The following is a 16120-nucleotide window of genomic DNA, read 5'->3' on the forward strand; positions in this document are numbered from 1 at the left end:
ACATGTCACTTATAAAATAAATAGTTTAAATTAAAAAAATCCATTTTAAAAATGTACAAACCACTATATCTTTTTTAAAATAAATTAAAAGCAGAATAAATAAGTCTTTAACAAAATAAAATGTATTGAAATAAACATTTGCTACAATTTTTCGACACAACAGCTGTTTCGTAAATAATACGCCATACTTTATCATTATTACCATGAATTATAGCCATCATCTTGAAGTTAGGCACAAGTTTACATCTAAGTTCTTGTTGTTTGTGGAATATTTGTGATTAAGGTTTTTCAAACTGCTTCTGGAAGCAATTAGAACGGCTGTCTTAAGTGAGAATTACCTTGAGTTTGGTTATTGCATAGATTGCATAAAAATATTAATATGTTTATTATGCATTGTATTATTCAGAACTAACTGGGAAGAGTGATACCAAAACAAATCGAATCTATAACACTTTTTAGTTTTTAGAGTTCTCTGAAATAATATCTGCTAAATATTTCTTTTAAGCTGCCGCATAAGGTAGAATAGGTCCAACACTGGTCACACACTTTCAACGATAATTTCTGAACTATTATTATTAATCGTGCTTTTCCTCTTGATTTTCCTCTAATTCTTCCAATTTGCATCAATCACGATTCAACTGATTAGCACATTGCATTTTTCTTACCACTTATATTTTTTGCTTTACAGATTATCCTATATTAAAAAAAGAGTGTAAACTCTAATTTTGTACTTGCATTGCTTGAATATCGCTTTATGGTATTTCTAACGTATTTTTGGGCGTTTGTCGCGAAAGCAGCTGAATTGTATAACATTTATAGTAAGCGACAGTAAGTAAGTGAGAATAGTGAACGAAACCTAAAGTTAATCGACAGAGACAAGCCAATATTAAAAATATTATGACCAGACAACATAAATTACCACGGAACTTAACACTCACTTGAGTAAAACTGTTTCGATAAGAACATGTAAGGCAGAAGTTTCACAAAGCTACCATCAATGGGAAGGACGCGATTACGAAACCCTTTATACAGGAAGACAACGTAAAGCTGCCAAAGAATTGGTGCAACGATTGTTAAACTTGGACACTTGATATATGTTATAGTCTGATAAATCATAGTTTATATATTTTCTTAATATATACAAACAACTGGATTTATATATGGAGAATTCCAGAAGAAGACTACGATTAAGACTACCTGCTTCATACAGTCAAGAAAGAGGGAGGTTTTCTCTCATTCACATCACTGGCCAGTATACTGCTAATTAATACCTCGACATCCTTAACGATGAAGTTCTTACTATAACTAGTATATTGCTATTAAACACTGACATAGATTGTTAATAAATATATTCTCTAGCTGGCACAATCTTCAGATTTCAACGTAACTGATCCGTTATCGGTAGTTTTAGAGCAGATAGTAGATTTTCATTTCTAACACTATTGAAGCAAATGGTAGATGTCATAAGCAAATGGTTTGATGCCATAATGAGACAAATTTCCAGTAAAAACTGTTCAGACACTTCACTATGTGGGCTCAACAACTTACTAATAAATAAATATTATGTATATTTCAAGTGTGCATATTATTTTGTCAATCCCGTGTATAAGTAAATATGTTTATTAATTTATTAACTTGACTGATTCTACGTTTTGTCATCAAAGTTTTCGTACGCTATCCGTAAGGTAGAAGAAAATATTAACTAACGGTTTGTTTTTTAATTTTAATTTTTTGCCTGACAAAATTTCAAATGATAAATGCATAACCATTTTTTACACTAAACTCTCGAATTTCAAAATACATATGCTAAAACAAAATTTTATATCTATCAATAAGGACCATTAACCATATATTTATATCGTTTAAAAGAGAAAGAGAAAATAAATGGGAAAAATCATTTTCCATTCTAATTTAAGTTTTTCCATCTAAATACACTCTTTTGATTGCAATGTAACCGCCACAATTCAAATAGGAATTTGCTAGGGGGGCCCGTCGGGACGTAGCATCCGCCTAGATTAGATTTTAATTGAATTCCGAATAGAAAAGATGGTATAATTTTTATTCAACGTTCTCCAATTCAACTTTCAAACAGCTTTTAATAAACTCCACCGAAAGAAAACGTAACTTCGCAGTGAGTGGTCGTCAGAATCCGGTTAAAATTTTAATAGTAACGTGGATGGAGGATTAATAGAAAATGCGATTAAGTTTATTTCACTTTTAATAAATAGAGAAATGACAATAAACTGTCTGACAGCTGGTATTTAGGCATTGTGTTGTCAATTAAAGCTTTTCTACGCTAAGAACGGACTTTAAACTTTAATTTTGGTATATTTCCCAAATAATAATCCATCGGTTGTTAGTATTTATTATAAGATACTTGCATGTATTCTGATCATTTTTCAAATAATCCATAACTCGTTTCAATAGATGCATAAATAATAGATATTTTATATAATTTTTCTGGTTTACATGGCAATATCGTTGAAAAGCAAAATTGAGAATTGGGATATGACGGAGCAACATCACCATGAGCTTCCAAAAGTGTTTGATGGGCTTCGATAACATATTTCTTCAAATAAAACGACAGAAATAATACATGTTGAAAATATTGAGCATTCCATGATTGGTGCTTATACAATATACAATAATATATTATAATAATTAATTCCACCACTAAGAGACGCATTGGGAGACAATATTGGGTTTAATCAGATTGGCTAACAACAATAAAAAAAATTACGATTTTCATAATTACAAATAGGTTTCTCTGGAGGGATAAACGATATAACTTATAGTGAGTACATGACAAAATATCTCAAGCTTCAGTATATTATGCCTTATACTACTTCTACCTTTATAAAATTATCTGCTCTTCTAGAGCTCTGTGTTATCCAGGATTAAGACGTCCTTTTTCTTCCAAGCTTATTTTCCTTAACCATACGCTGCGGTCTTTGAGCATTGGTTTCACAAATTTCAGTTGCCATTTCATAAAACATGTGAATCGTATAACAATTTTAAATTTATAATTTTTAACGTTTGCTATAATTTTACTTTAATTGTCAGTAGAATGAATAAAATTAACAGGCTCCACTTCACTGGTTCTTCCAGGACTCTCTCTAGACCTATTAGAACTTCGATTAGTTAGATAGAATATTCAGAAAAATTCATTAGTGTTACTTTTAGACTGTATAGACCTATTTACCGTTAGAAAAAAATTTGAAATATTTACCTATTCAATATGTCACAAACATACAACAAAACAAACACACAACAATATGGCAAAAAATTCAATCAGCCCTATGATTTTAGTAAGCTTTAATATAATAGGTTAAATGACAAGTCCCCGGCTTACCACAGTAAAACACATTTTTTGAAAAAATTAGTTTTTTTTATTCAACATAAATCTCTTCAAGGGTTATACACTGATTATAGCGAACCTCCTACTTTTCCATACCATTTTTGTAGTACGATTTATTCTTTGCTTCAAAATAGGCCTCAGTTTCGTCGATCACCTCTTCATTCGACGAAAATTCCTTCCCAGCGAGGATACTTTTGAGATCTGAGAACAGGAAATAGTCGCTGTGGGCCAGATCTGGATAATACGGTGGATAAGGAAGCAACTCGAAGCCTAATTCATGGATTTTTGCCATCGTCTTCACTGGCTTGTGGCTTGGTGAAACAGAACTTTCTTTTTCTTCAACTACGGCCATTTTTCGGCGATTCCGTCCTCCAAATGGTCCGCTATGTAATAGTCACTGTTGATAGTCTTTCCTTTTTCAAGGTAGTCAATGAAAATTATTCCATGCGCATCTCAATATACAGACGCCATAAACTTGCCAGCCGACTGTTCAGCGGGTTCATCGTGTGCACTCCACTCCGATGACTGTCGATTGGACTTCGGAATGAAATGATGGAGCCATGTTTCATCCATTGTCACATATTGAGGCAAGAACTTGGGTTTATTACGCTTGATCATCTTTAAATACTGCTCCGATCCATCAACTCGTCGTTGGTTTTGGTCAAAAGTGAGCTCGCGCGGCAACCACTTTGAACAGAGCTTTCTCATACCCAAGTATTCGTGAATGATATGATGTACACGTTCAGTTGATATATTTAGAGTGTCTGCTATTTCATTCAGTTTCAATTTACGGTCATTCAGAATCATTTTGTAGATTTTTTAAACATTTTCGTCGGTAACAAAATATTTTGGGCGTACACTGCGTTCACCGTCTTCGGTGCTCATTTCATTACGTCTAAACTTAGCATACCAATCCTTGATGGTTGATTTTCCTGTACGGAAATTCGGCATCAAGCCAAGTTTTTGCTTCAACTGTATTTTTTCCCTTCAAAAAGCAATATTTTATCAAAACGCGAAATAACAAAAGTTCATTCACTTAAAATGCTCTAATGCACAAACTAAAGATCCGACAGCTCAAACACTATAAGTACTATAATTACACAAACTAATAATCCGACAGGCAGCTGTCAAATTTATACACGCATCTTTTGAGGGTTAGGGTTAACTAAAAGACATATGAATTTAATTCTAGTAGCGCCATCTATCAGGTCGGTGTCAGGCCGGATACTTATCAATTGACCTGTTTTGTATTTTTTTACTTTTTAGTAAAATATGTAATTTCGTCGAACCATTTTATTTAATAAAAAGCAATCAAAATTATAAAATCTATTTGAAGCCAATGTATTTGATGATAAAATCCTGATAGGTCATTTATGATCCCAAAAAACCTTAACCATAGAATTTTTCGAAATCACCAACCGTTTAAGAAAAAATGATAACATTAGTATAACATACAGTATAACCTAGAAATAATGCATTTATGCAAATGTTTTTCAATCTTCATAACAGTTTTAGAATTCAATTTCCAAGATGGTGTTTGAAATGCCTTCATCGATTTTTTCGAAATTCAGTTCCCTTGGATATCAACTTTGTTGAGTCTATGAGGAAACCATTTCTCATTAAACAAATATATCCAAACCATTGCACGCTCCATTTTATACCTCAAACCAAACCACCAAACATATACTTTAACAAATTATATGGTTGTTGTTAAGATTTACACTTGATGCTGTTTCTTTGGCTGTTTTTATATAGAGAATTTATGTTGAGAATATATACGATGCTATAATATATGCTGTGTTATGAAGAATTCTCCAAATCCCAGTGCAATCTAGCCAGCATCAGATTAGTTTGTATTGTCATATTGTATTGGAGAATTATTCGAATTATCTCCTTGGAAACGGACGATATTCCTACAGTTTAATAATATCTGTTTTGATATAAAAGCATTTCGTAATATAATTTTCAATATAATTCAAGTTGAGTTTTGAATGGTGTGATTTAAAACATAATTTTGTACTTACTGTAACTGTTTATATTAACATATTTCTAGCCTGAAATTATGTTTCAAATAAAGTATGTACCCTTTATTGTGCATCTTTGTTTTAATTAATTGTGGATACTATTAAACATAAATTTCAATAACACAGTAAAATTTCTACAGCTATAAAGAATTTTTTAAAAAATTTAGAAATATGAAAATATAATCCAATATTTTAAATAAAAAAATAATTATATACCAATATCAAGTGCTTATTCTATATTTTTAATAAGAATTAATATAGTTCTGCATATGTTAAAATCAAATATTCGTATTCTAGTTCCCATAAGGCACCTTTGCTTAAGTATTTCCTCAAAATACTACTTATTGGAATCGTAACTTGTAATAAATTAAATTCCACTGACTAAATATTAACACAAAAGTAACATATACTGCAGTACGTCTGAGTAAGAGTAAGGTGTCTCAATATAACGATGACTTCCATAAAACTTCCATAATGCCTTATTTTTTTTTGCAATTTTATCTTCAGCACAACACAAAACAAAAAACAAACGACACAAGAAAGGGTCTTAATATGACAATAATAATACTAGTACACTACAAGTACTCATTTCAGCGGTACATATACTAAAATTGGATCGATACAGAGAACGTTCGCATGGCCCCTGCGCAAGGATGACACGCAAAATCATGTTCCACATTTTTCAAAATATCGCTGGGTGCTTTTCGATTCTCTCCAGCAAATAATTTGTGCAGTCTTACATCCACCTCACCATTTTCTTATCGTAGTGATTTACTTTCACTGAAGTTTCACTATCCCCTTCATAAACATATCTTTATATCAATTTTATCAAAGACAACATTGTCCTTACCTTATTCGGTCCAAGTTATGTGAACTTCTCCACTCTTACCCTGGCCGCAAACACATATATACCAATAGCTACAAATCTCGCAACGGACTTGGCAGTGCATTTTTGGTGGACAGCCGGGCATTCCGTTTCAAGCTCCCTAAACAGGGTTCAGTATTGACCGTTAAACTCTTCGCTATATTCAAACCTTTATCCTAGATCACAACACAATTCTTCAAAGAATGACTAATCCTGACCGACTCCCGAAATGCTCTCGAATGTTTCCTTGAACAGAAGTTCAACTATCCGCTGGTCACCGACTCACTGTCAATCATCCGTACCATCTATATGAATGGGATCAGGACAATTTTGCTGTGGATCCCTTCTCACGTTGATATACCGGAAAATGAGCACGCGGGCAGCTCGTCTAAATCGGCAGCCTCCTCTCCCCTCCCCATCACGGAGATTTGGGTCCATACTGACCTTATCCCATTCGTTTCTCGTTTCATAAATAACGAGCTACAACGTCGTTGGGCCCAGAAGACCAACCACAACAGGCTCCTTGAGGTTAACGCTGATTTTTCTCCTCTCTTCGCGTTCCTTCCCTTCGCGTTCCTTCCCTTCGCGTTCCTTCCCCATGTTGTGGCTTTGAATCGACTAAAATTGGGCCACTGTCGTTTCTCGCACGATCAATTGATGACTTCGAGCCCGCCTGCTCACTGTGAGTTTTGTTACTGTGTACCACATACTGAACGACTGTCCACAGCTCATACAGTTTAGAACTAAGTATAAGCTGCAAAATTTTAGAAATGCCTTAACAGGAGAAAATACAGACAAACTATTCAGATTTCTACGATAAATCGATTTTCTTCATAGAATATAGCCTATGCTGAGTTTAGTGTTACTGACCAAATAACCATTACCACTTCGGTATGGGTGCTGATGTGTGCTATTTGGATAGAACCTCTACTTCTTTATGATTGTGTTTGTAGTCCTCTATTTGTATTCATTTTTAAATTATATATACACTATTTATACTTTTAGCCCCCATGTTTGTCCCCATTTCTGTCCCCGTCCCCCCTATATCATCACCGTACTATTTCATAGTCGCGAAATGACGACAACCGTCAAAGCGATAAAAGAAATACTAACACAAAATCGAAATATAAATTTCCTTCTTACTATCTATATATATTATAAAATAAATAAAAATAATTGATGATAAAAAAACATATAAAATTATATATTAAATTTATGTTTTATTTTCTAAAGAATAAAATATAGAAGACAATTATATTGCCTTATTTTATAAACTGGCGTAGTTTTTTTTTATCTTTCAGTAGTTTTCTCCCCTATTCCCGTCAGATTACACCAAAACATTACATAAAAAGTAACAGTTCTCGGATGAATTCGTCATAAAATGCGATATAAGAATGATTTTGTGGGCAGGGGAGTTGGTGAAGCAAAACCATTTTCGACATTCTTACGGAATAAAAAGGACCTTTTTGACTTCCCCAGGACATTTACGTACACCATAGTCGTATAAGATATAGACAACAGCAACTTCCATCGTTTAGGAAACTCTTTTATGGCAATTTACAATTGTTTACGTTCGAAACTTTTAAATCGTGTTATATTTTCCTCGATTTTTGAACTTTTACGGTCGAAATGTTGCGTCGTGGGTAATAAGGCTTAATCATTTTCAAGACTGAGTTACGGCACTTTATGAAATAACAAATTTATGAATTTAGAAACATTGTATCCAAATGAAAAACCCTTTATTTAATGATTCGCATGGCTATTTAACTGTTCAATTACCAGTATTCTCTAGATAGACTCCAAATTTTGAATTCTAATAATAACATATAAACTTAAGTGTATATTATATAATATAAGCTTATATTATACATATAAGCTTTCGTCTATGTACGAACTAAGTACGAACACATTTGAATTAATCCCAATGCCTAGTTGGATTCTAAAAGTTACCGTTTCTTATTGTTTGAAGTTTAAGTTGAATTTGAAGAATCACCTCTTTCTTACTTACCGAATATTGGACAAAAGCATCGTAGTTCAGGGTGTAGGCCTATCAAAAGCGAGCTGAAATTGCTGAACGTGCCTCTAGTCATAATTATCAGATATTTGGGAACACCTAAGCTTGATAAATCATTTCACGGCTTGAATACGATAAAAATTTGGATGGAATCAAAATACTTTTAATTATAATAGGCTTAAAGCGATCTATGAATGCGGACTTTGGTTGTTTTCTTCGAGAATGAATTGTCACGTGGTACATATGCAACACCCATAGTAACGGTTTATTAAGCAAATAGAAAAAATTTTATTGAAAATAACTAAACGGGTAGCGATCAGCTTAACTTAAACCCTTAGAAATTTTGGAGGTTACTGAATTATGAATTTTTTTTATAACATCTTTATTAGATACGCTTAGTACAATCTTAATTTACGATTAACTTATTACTACTTTTCCTATGTACTTGGATTAATTAACAAGCAAGACGTGTGCGAGAAAATACATCAGTATGTATTCTTCAATTATAAAATTATAATTATTTATTATTTATTAACTTATAGCTATAGTTTACACTAAATGTATACAGTTTATATAAGTTCGTATGGTTTTGTTCGCTTCAATCTCTTGACATCCTACGCGCTGTCCAGCAGTTGTATTGCTTCCACGTTATTATGACTTAGTAATCTTCTTTCGTGTTTCAAGGCGAAATCTTGGATAACTTCGCAAATCCATTTGATTTCCAGGTCATCCTGCAGTTCTTCATTGGTTACATAGCGATAGGCATTGGTAATCAATTGAAGAACCTTGTTTTGACAGCGCTGTATGACTAGTTGATTGGAATTTTTAGTGCAACCCCATATTTGAGCCCCATAGGTCCAAATTGGCTTTATAATTGTCTTATAGATCAACCTCTTTGATTTTAGATCAAGTTGAGAGTATCTTCCGACTAACCAGTATAGTTGTTTATTTTGGTTCTAATGTGTTTTGCTTTTTGTCTAACGTGATGGAATTATAAATGCAATTGTAATTAGAAGTTACTATATCGTTTAAGTATTGATGGTAAAAAGATGGTGAATAAGCAGCAAATAGTGAAAATGTTGGCTACATAGTATTTGTTAGAAATGAGGGTCAGAAGATATATATTGATGTTTATTTTGATTAGAATTTCTGGTATTTTTAATGGCACTAGGTAAACAATTGTATGCTAAAAATTGAGTTAAAAATTAAAAAAAGTTGCAAATATGTAACTTTGCAATACCCACATTACCCAATATATTCTTGGAATATTCTTTACTTGTATATTTTATACAATATGCAATTAAAGTGTTTTTTAATGTTGGAAATTGACGAAATTTTAGAACAGCTCGAAGATCATCTCTTTTAAAGACTTAATTGGGCACTTGGTGGGATGGGTCGGTTCTATTATGATGTGTTGACGATTTTTTACCAGATACACACATGTACACTTATATATAACATGTACAACGTGTTGTTACATGATTTGTAGCATTGATTTAGGTATTTATACTGTATATTTGCTGTATATTGAACTTGTTTGTTTTTGAAGTTAATAGTAAACCCTTCCAATATTCATCCTGGTGCAAATGGCGGCAAACTGAAGAAAATGGTTCAGCTCTATTAATTTAAACAAGTTTAAATACCAAGAAATTCGAGGAGCTGTAAAATGTGTGCATTGAACGTGAACGAATAGAACTGTAGACCTAATATCTAGGAGCAGAGGCCCATGAAATTATTGAATCTACGAATTAAGCGACTGACTCCAAAATGTCTTCACTCTGGCGCCATAATCGTTGAACTTAAAATAATGAATGAATGATGAACTGATAAAAGTGAACCAATATTTGTGATAATGAGATGTTGTATGCATCATGAAGATAATGTGAAACCAGCTAAAATTGAAGCAAGTGTGCAGTAAGCAGATTTGCATTAGTATCAAAGGAATCATCTTCTTAAGATTTAATAATTAAAAACTTCAAAATGTTTAAAAAAATCATGAAATTTGAAAAGTAGTGTTCAAAACATGTTATTTATTACCTTTTTAATGATTCTAGTTAATTTAATCACGTTTATATATATTAAAATGACACTTGGTGTTTTGATTTCAGGTATGCCGATCAACCGGAATCATTCAAATTGGGGACAATGCTTTCGACTTGACTGCCTCCGGAGTGGTGAGACATATATTGTGACGAAAATTTTACTATGGAAATATTTTGACTTATTGTTAAAAGTTATTAAGTACATAAATAAAAGCTCAAATTTCTGTAACATTATCGCTGGTTAAAAAAAATCAAAGATTTTAAAAAATAACAAATAAACAACTGGATCAACAGAAATAAAAATCATCAGTTCATCGTTATCTCAGGATTATGGAGGCAAAATATTCTATATTACTTTTGTCAGACAGTGTTTTATATAATATATACGTTTATCGAAATAATAATTAACTTAATTAATAAATCAATATCATCGCAAAAATGATACATCGTATAAATCATATGTGCATCTAAACAATCGATAGGCTAGTCTCGGTGGACCCTCAGTTTGGCCTGGCTTTTAAAAATCGCCGTTAAAAATCGAATTGCCTGCATTTTCGGGACGAATCTGCAAATAAACTTTATAATTCCCTTTTCATTTCCAATCCCTTTGATGTCGTCCATCATCCCAATTTTCGAACCAGAAACAATCAAACCGCAGAGAGAGCATTTGTAGTTTTATTTCGGTTTAAATTACTATCATTTAAATTACTCCAGCTACACAACATGAATTTTGATTGTGATTATTAAATACTAAGGAAATTATAATGTATTTAGAGACACAATATGCATACTGTTATTTTTGATTTGTATAAAATACATTTTCTGAAAGATGGGGGAGTCACAAGTAATATAACATCAAAATATAAATTTAGAACGAGTATATTCAATTAAATATCTGGGAATAAGAATTAAAAGTAACACTGTCAGGGAGGTGTTGCAGAAAAGAGGAAAACCGCTAACAAAGCAGGAATACTGAAATATCTGGATTAATATAATGAAATTGGAAAAAATAAAATGAACTCTTAACACTAATAAATATTATTGATAATATATATAAAATATATTAATGTAAATAAAGAAATGTTATTTATAGAAAATAGATATAGACAGTTTCCAACATAATCTTATCCCATTCTCTACTGTACTATCATTGAATTAATGCAAGATCAATGAATCTCAATGGAGAAAGAAATCTACTCACTCTTTATTCTAAAACTCTAAAAAAAAAGACTAAGGGTACCACATACTTATAGCCGAAAATTAGCTGACGCTGAGACCCGAGAAGAATTTGTCACAGGCAAAAGAGCAAAAGGATGTTCTGAATATTGCTGCTGCAGCAAGTGCTCTACTTTATGGTGTCTGAATAGATGATTCTATGTATGTTTTAAAAATAGTTTTACATCTTATTTCAACTCAAAACTTTATTTTTGGACATGATTTCTCAAAAAGTTAGCAACAGATCTTGTTCAAATTTTGCATGCTTTTTAAAATAGCATACGATTTCTTATCTCACCTTACTTTACGAGGCAATACGTTCTGAAAATTGACTACTCAGAACTCGAACAAAAATCCTAATTTCAATTTTTTTCCTTTCATTCATGTGCTAATTTTATCTGTCTACTAAATGCCAACACATATTAAATGTATTTTGCTTTCAATAGAGAGCATATTTACCTGTTTACGTTTAGTTCTTATCATTTTGATATCACTGTATGTTTACTATTTCTGTGCATTTTACACCAAGTGTTGATCATTATTTCACATTCTCTCTAATTCACTTGTCATATTCGCAAAACAGTTAATATTCATTCTTTCTGCATACGTTCAATGTAATTATATAATCTCACCTTTAGTTGTTTCCACACTTAACACCCTGTTTTGATAATTGTCAGCCTTTGATCATAATCTCACATCCTGAAAGTTTCATTCAGTCATTGTCACTTTCTGAGTCACTATTCAAATTAATTAAATACCAGTTCACAATTTGTCATTTTCTTAAAGTGTTATTGTGGACAATATTTATTCCACATATCCAAATAGTTCTTGCTTATATATCATTCTCGACCTACATGTCCATTGTAATAATTCTTTGTCACACTCCATAACAATTTGATTCCATTGAATATACACTAATAGGGAGGAATACGTAATACTCATATTATTCAGACATCTAATCTACAGAGTATCTTTTTTCAGACCTATTTATAAAAAAGAAAATTACATAAAACGAAATCAAATACAGCCTTTGTCGATCTGCTTGCAGGGATCTTTTTCAACAATATAGTATGGTTTGATACATTGTCTATTACAGCTGATTTTCATATCAAGGCAGAAGAAACATGTTATGATTGACATCTCCATAGTCAGAAAAGCATAGAAGAAAACTCTAACTCCGCTCCAAGATTAAAAACATTCATTCGTGGGTTACCTTTATACCATTTAAATCCTATGTTTCCTAATAGTGTAGGAAGCGATGCCTTACATTTCTCTAAGAGTTGCATATACCTAAATTTTCTATGCATTTACTATACATTTTCTGTGTCCCACAGTTTTCTCAGAAATAATTGTATTAAATTATGTCTATATCGAAAAGACTGCTCACTGTTTTATAAATTTTATAAATTTTATTTCGAATAAGGTGATCTTGGTTGGTTACCTGCTTCGTATGTGGACAGTTTCCTTTTGGTGAATCCAACGTTATATTGTTTTAATTTTCGGACCTATCAGACAGTATTCTGTCTATTTTTAACTAGGAAACTAACTACTACAACCAGACAGACAAATCCGCTCCATGTGCAATTCGAATTTTACATTTTTATAAATTGCAACGTCATCTATGACATGCATTGGGTACTTTATTGGAATAATTTTATGTATATTTAATTTACTAAATTGTTTTAAGGAAATATTTAATTTTATATATCAAAATTACACTTGTTTAGTCTTTGAAACCCACCTAACCCCCTTAACAAACGCCGAATAATTACGACTAATTGGTAAATACGTCGGCAACTAGCAACTAAAACGACCTGTGCGTATGTGCTGATTTCAACAGCCAATACAATAGTAAAACTAACGTTACGTACGACAGTTGCGAAAGTTTTAAAGCTAATCTTAACGAGCTGTTAGACTAACTAGAACTCTGCCGCGCTACTATTTAGATTATACCTAAATTCATTAGAAAGTTGTCGGAACGACCCGGGGGGCTTTTAAGAAGCGCCCATTAAATTTTATTAGTTCGATAATACCACCTCGGCATCGTCCCTGCGTCCTGTTTACTTGTAAACGAAGCCTTAAACTGCGATCTGCCGCCTCAAATCTCGATTTACAACAAAAGAGGGGCCGCCCCGTTATTATACAAATATATGCGCCGCGTAAGAACACTGTGAATAATTAAAGGACGAAATCAAAATCCACCCCGTCATCAAGTGATAAACAGTCTTATGTATCGCTCGTCTGCGCTGATCTCTAAAATTAAATCATGTTAATTTTAATCTGATAATGGAGTCATTTAAACCTACGCTCAGCACGGAAGAAACATATTAGATGAATGGCATATAATGTTTATATATCTTTTGACGATAATGTTTACATTTGAAGCCGTGGTAGTTACACCGCGTAAGAATTTTTAACCGACTTCAGGGGAGAGGTTCTACGTTCGGCTGTATATATTTTTTTAAATTTATGTTCGCCAATTTCTCCGTCAATTATGGACCGATTTTCAAAATTCTTTTTTTATTGAAAGAGTGCACTTCCCATTGGAATCAAGTCAGAATCTTTGGAGGGAGGAGGATAAGCCGAGGAAAACCTCAAATTTCAAAAGCACTTATAATGTTTCTACATATTTTTTATCTAAAATAATCAGATATTTGATTGGAACATTTGTCAGATCACCTAAACTAACAGGTCATTTGAAAAGTTTCCGACCTGGCGCATAGATGGCGCTGCTAGAATTACAATCAACATTTTATGTTTTTTATAAATAAATATTGCTTTTTTAAGGGAAAATATACAGGTGAAGCAAACAGTTGGCTTGATGCCGAGTTTCCGGACACTGCCCCAGGAAAATCAAGGATTGGTACGCTAACTTTAGACTTGGTGAAATGAGTACCGAAGACGGGGAATGCAGTGGACGCCAAAAGAGCTTGTTACCGACAAAAACATTAAAAAATTGATATTGAATGGCCGTAAATTGAAATTGAATGAAATATCAGGCACTCTAAATATATGAACTGAACATGTGCATCATATCATTAAGGAATATTTGGGCATGAGAAAGCTCTGTGCAAAGTGGGTGCCGCGCGAGTTCACTTTTGACAAAAAACAACGACGAGTTGATGATTCGGAGTAGTGTTTGAATATGATGAAGCGTAATAAACCCGAGTTTTTACATCGATATGTGACAATAAATGAAACATGGCTCCATCACTTCACTCCGAAGTCCAATCGACAGCTATTCGAGTGGATTTCACATGATGAACCCGCTCCAAAGCATGGGAAAATGCAACAGTCGGCTGGCAAGGTTATCGCGTCTGTATTTTGGGATGCGCATGGAATAATTTTCATTGACCACCTTGAAAAGGGAAGAACCATCAACAGCGACTATTACATAGCGTGGATTGGACCGTTTGAAGGACGAAATCGCCAAAAAACGGCCGCATTTGAAGAAAAAGAAAGTGCCGCTTCAACAAGACAATGCACCGTGTCACCAGTCAGTGAAAACGATAGCAAAAATCCATTAATTGGGCTTTGAATTGCTTCCTCGTTCACCGTATTCTTCAGATCTGGCCCTCAGCGACTATTTTCTGTTATCAGATTTCAAAAGAATGCTAGCTGGGAAAAATTTTTCGTCGAATGAAGAGGTGATCGCCGAAACTGAGGCCTATTTTGAAGCAAAGGACAAATCGTACTACAAAAATGGTATCGAAAAGTTGGAGGGTCATTATAACCAGTATATCACCCTTGAAGGGAATTCTGTTAAATAAAAAAAAATATTTTGGCAAAAAAATATTTTACTATGATAGGCCGGGGACTTTTCAATTGATCTGTTAGGTAACGGAACCCAGGGCCTGAAACGTTCGTTATCTTCAATCATTGTTTCTTTATTCTTATTTTTCCTCATACGGGCTAAACTTTTATTTGGGCTATACATTGTAATACTTAATAAAATAACGGCATAATGTATTGAGTAAATATCAAACACTAAAAAAGATAAAATATTTTAAAAAAAACTTGAACCGAATTCATAAAACAAATAATTAACTCACTAAAAATTTAAAAAACAGATTAGATTATATTAGATTTAACACAAAAAAAAGTTTTAAAATAAAATATATACATAATAATCATTGCAATAACTAAATAAAAATAAATAAATAAAACTCACTTAACCTTTCAACTACACGTATTTTATATTCTTCTATATCAAATAAAGAGGAATACACTTTCAACTAAATCATTAACAAAGACTTTTTTCTCTGTATTTCAATATTTATGCTTAAAATAATATTTAATTGAACTATATGTAAATTATGTAGTACGTTAAATTAGTTTATTTCGATTTCAATCAAAAACTATTTTTCAACAAACAAGCATTAATAATGACGAATTTTCGTCCTGAAGTTCAAACATTAGAGCTCATATAAGATGTACCGAGACTCCTCTCCAACCACTACTCTCCCCTTCTCCCGAAAATCGCATCTGATATATAAGTACAACGGCGGATGGATTTAATTTCGGATTTATCTTGTTGGGGATGGTTTATATCGAAAATTGTTGGATAACATTCTCGGTAGCACAGCCCTTAGAGCAGATTTA

At 32.7% G+C, this 16120-nt stretch overlaps 1 protein-coding gene and 1 non-coding gene across 2 annotated transcripts in view; both read left to right on the top strand.

Moving 5' to 3' along the window:
- kug (FAT atypical cadherin kugelei) overlaps positions 1 to 16120 on the top strand; it is an 837087-nt gene that overhangs the window by 244209 nt on the left and 576758 nt on the right. The gene's annotated exons all lie outside the window — the stretch shown is intronic.
- LOC143196760 (U6 spliceosomal RNA) lies at positions 5964 to 6065 on the top strand. Its single transcript, XR_013005828.1, has one exon. It is a non-coding gene; the product is annotated as a U6 spliceosomal RNA (small nuclear RNA).

The sequence above is a fragment of the Rhynchophorus ferrugineus genome, unplaced genomic scaffold (genome assembly GCF_030347505.1).
Source record: "Rhynchophorus ferrugineus isolate W39M unplaced genomic scaffold, kcgeb_rfMv2 rfM4, whole genome shotgun sequence".
Taxonomy (NCBI): Eukaryota; Metazoa; Arthropoda; class Insecta; order Coleoptera; family Curculionidae; genus Rhynchophorus; species Rhynchophorus ferrugineus.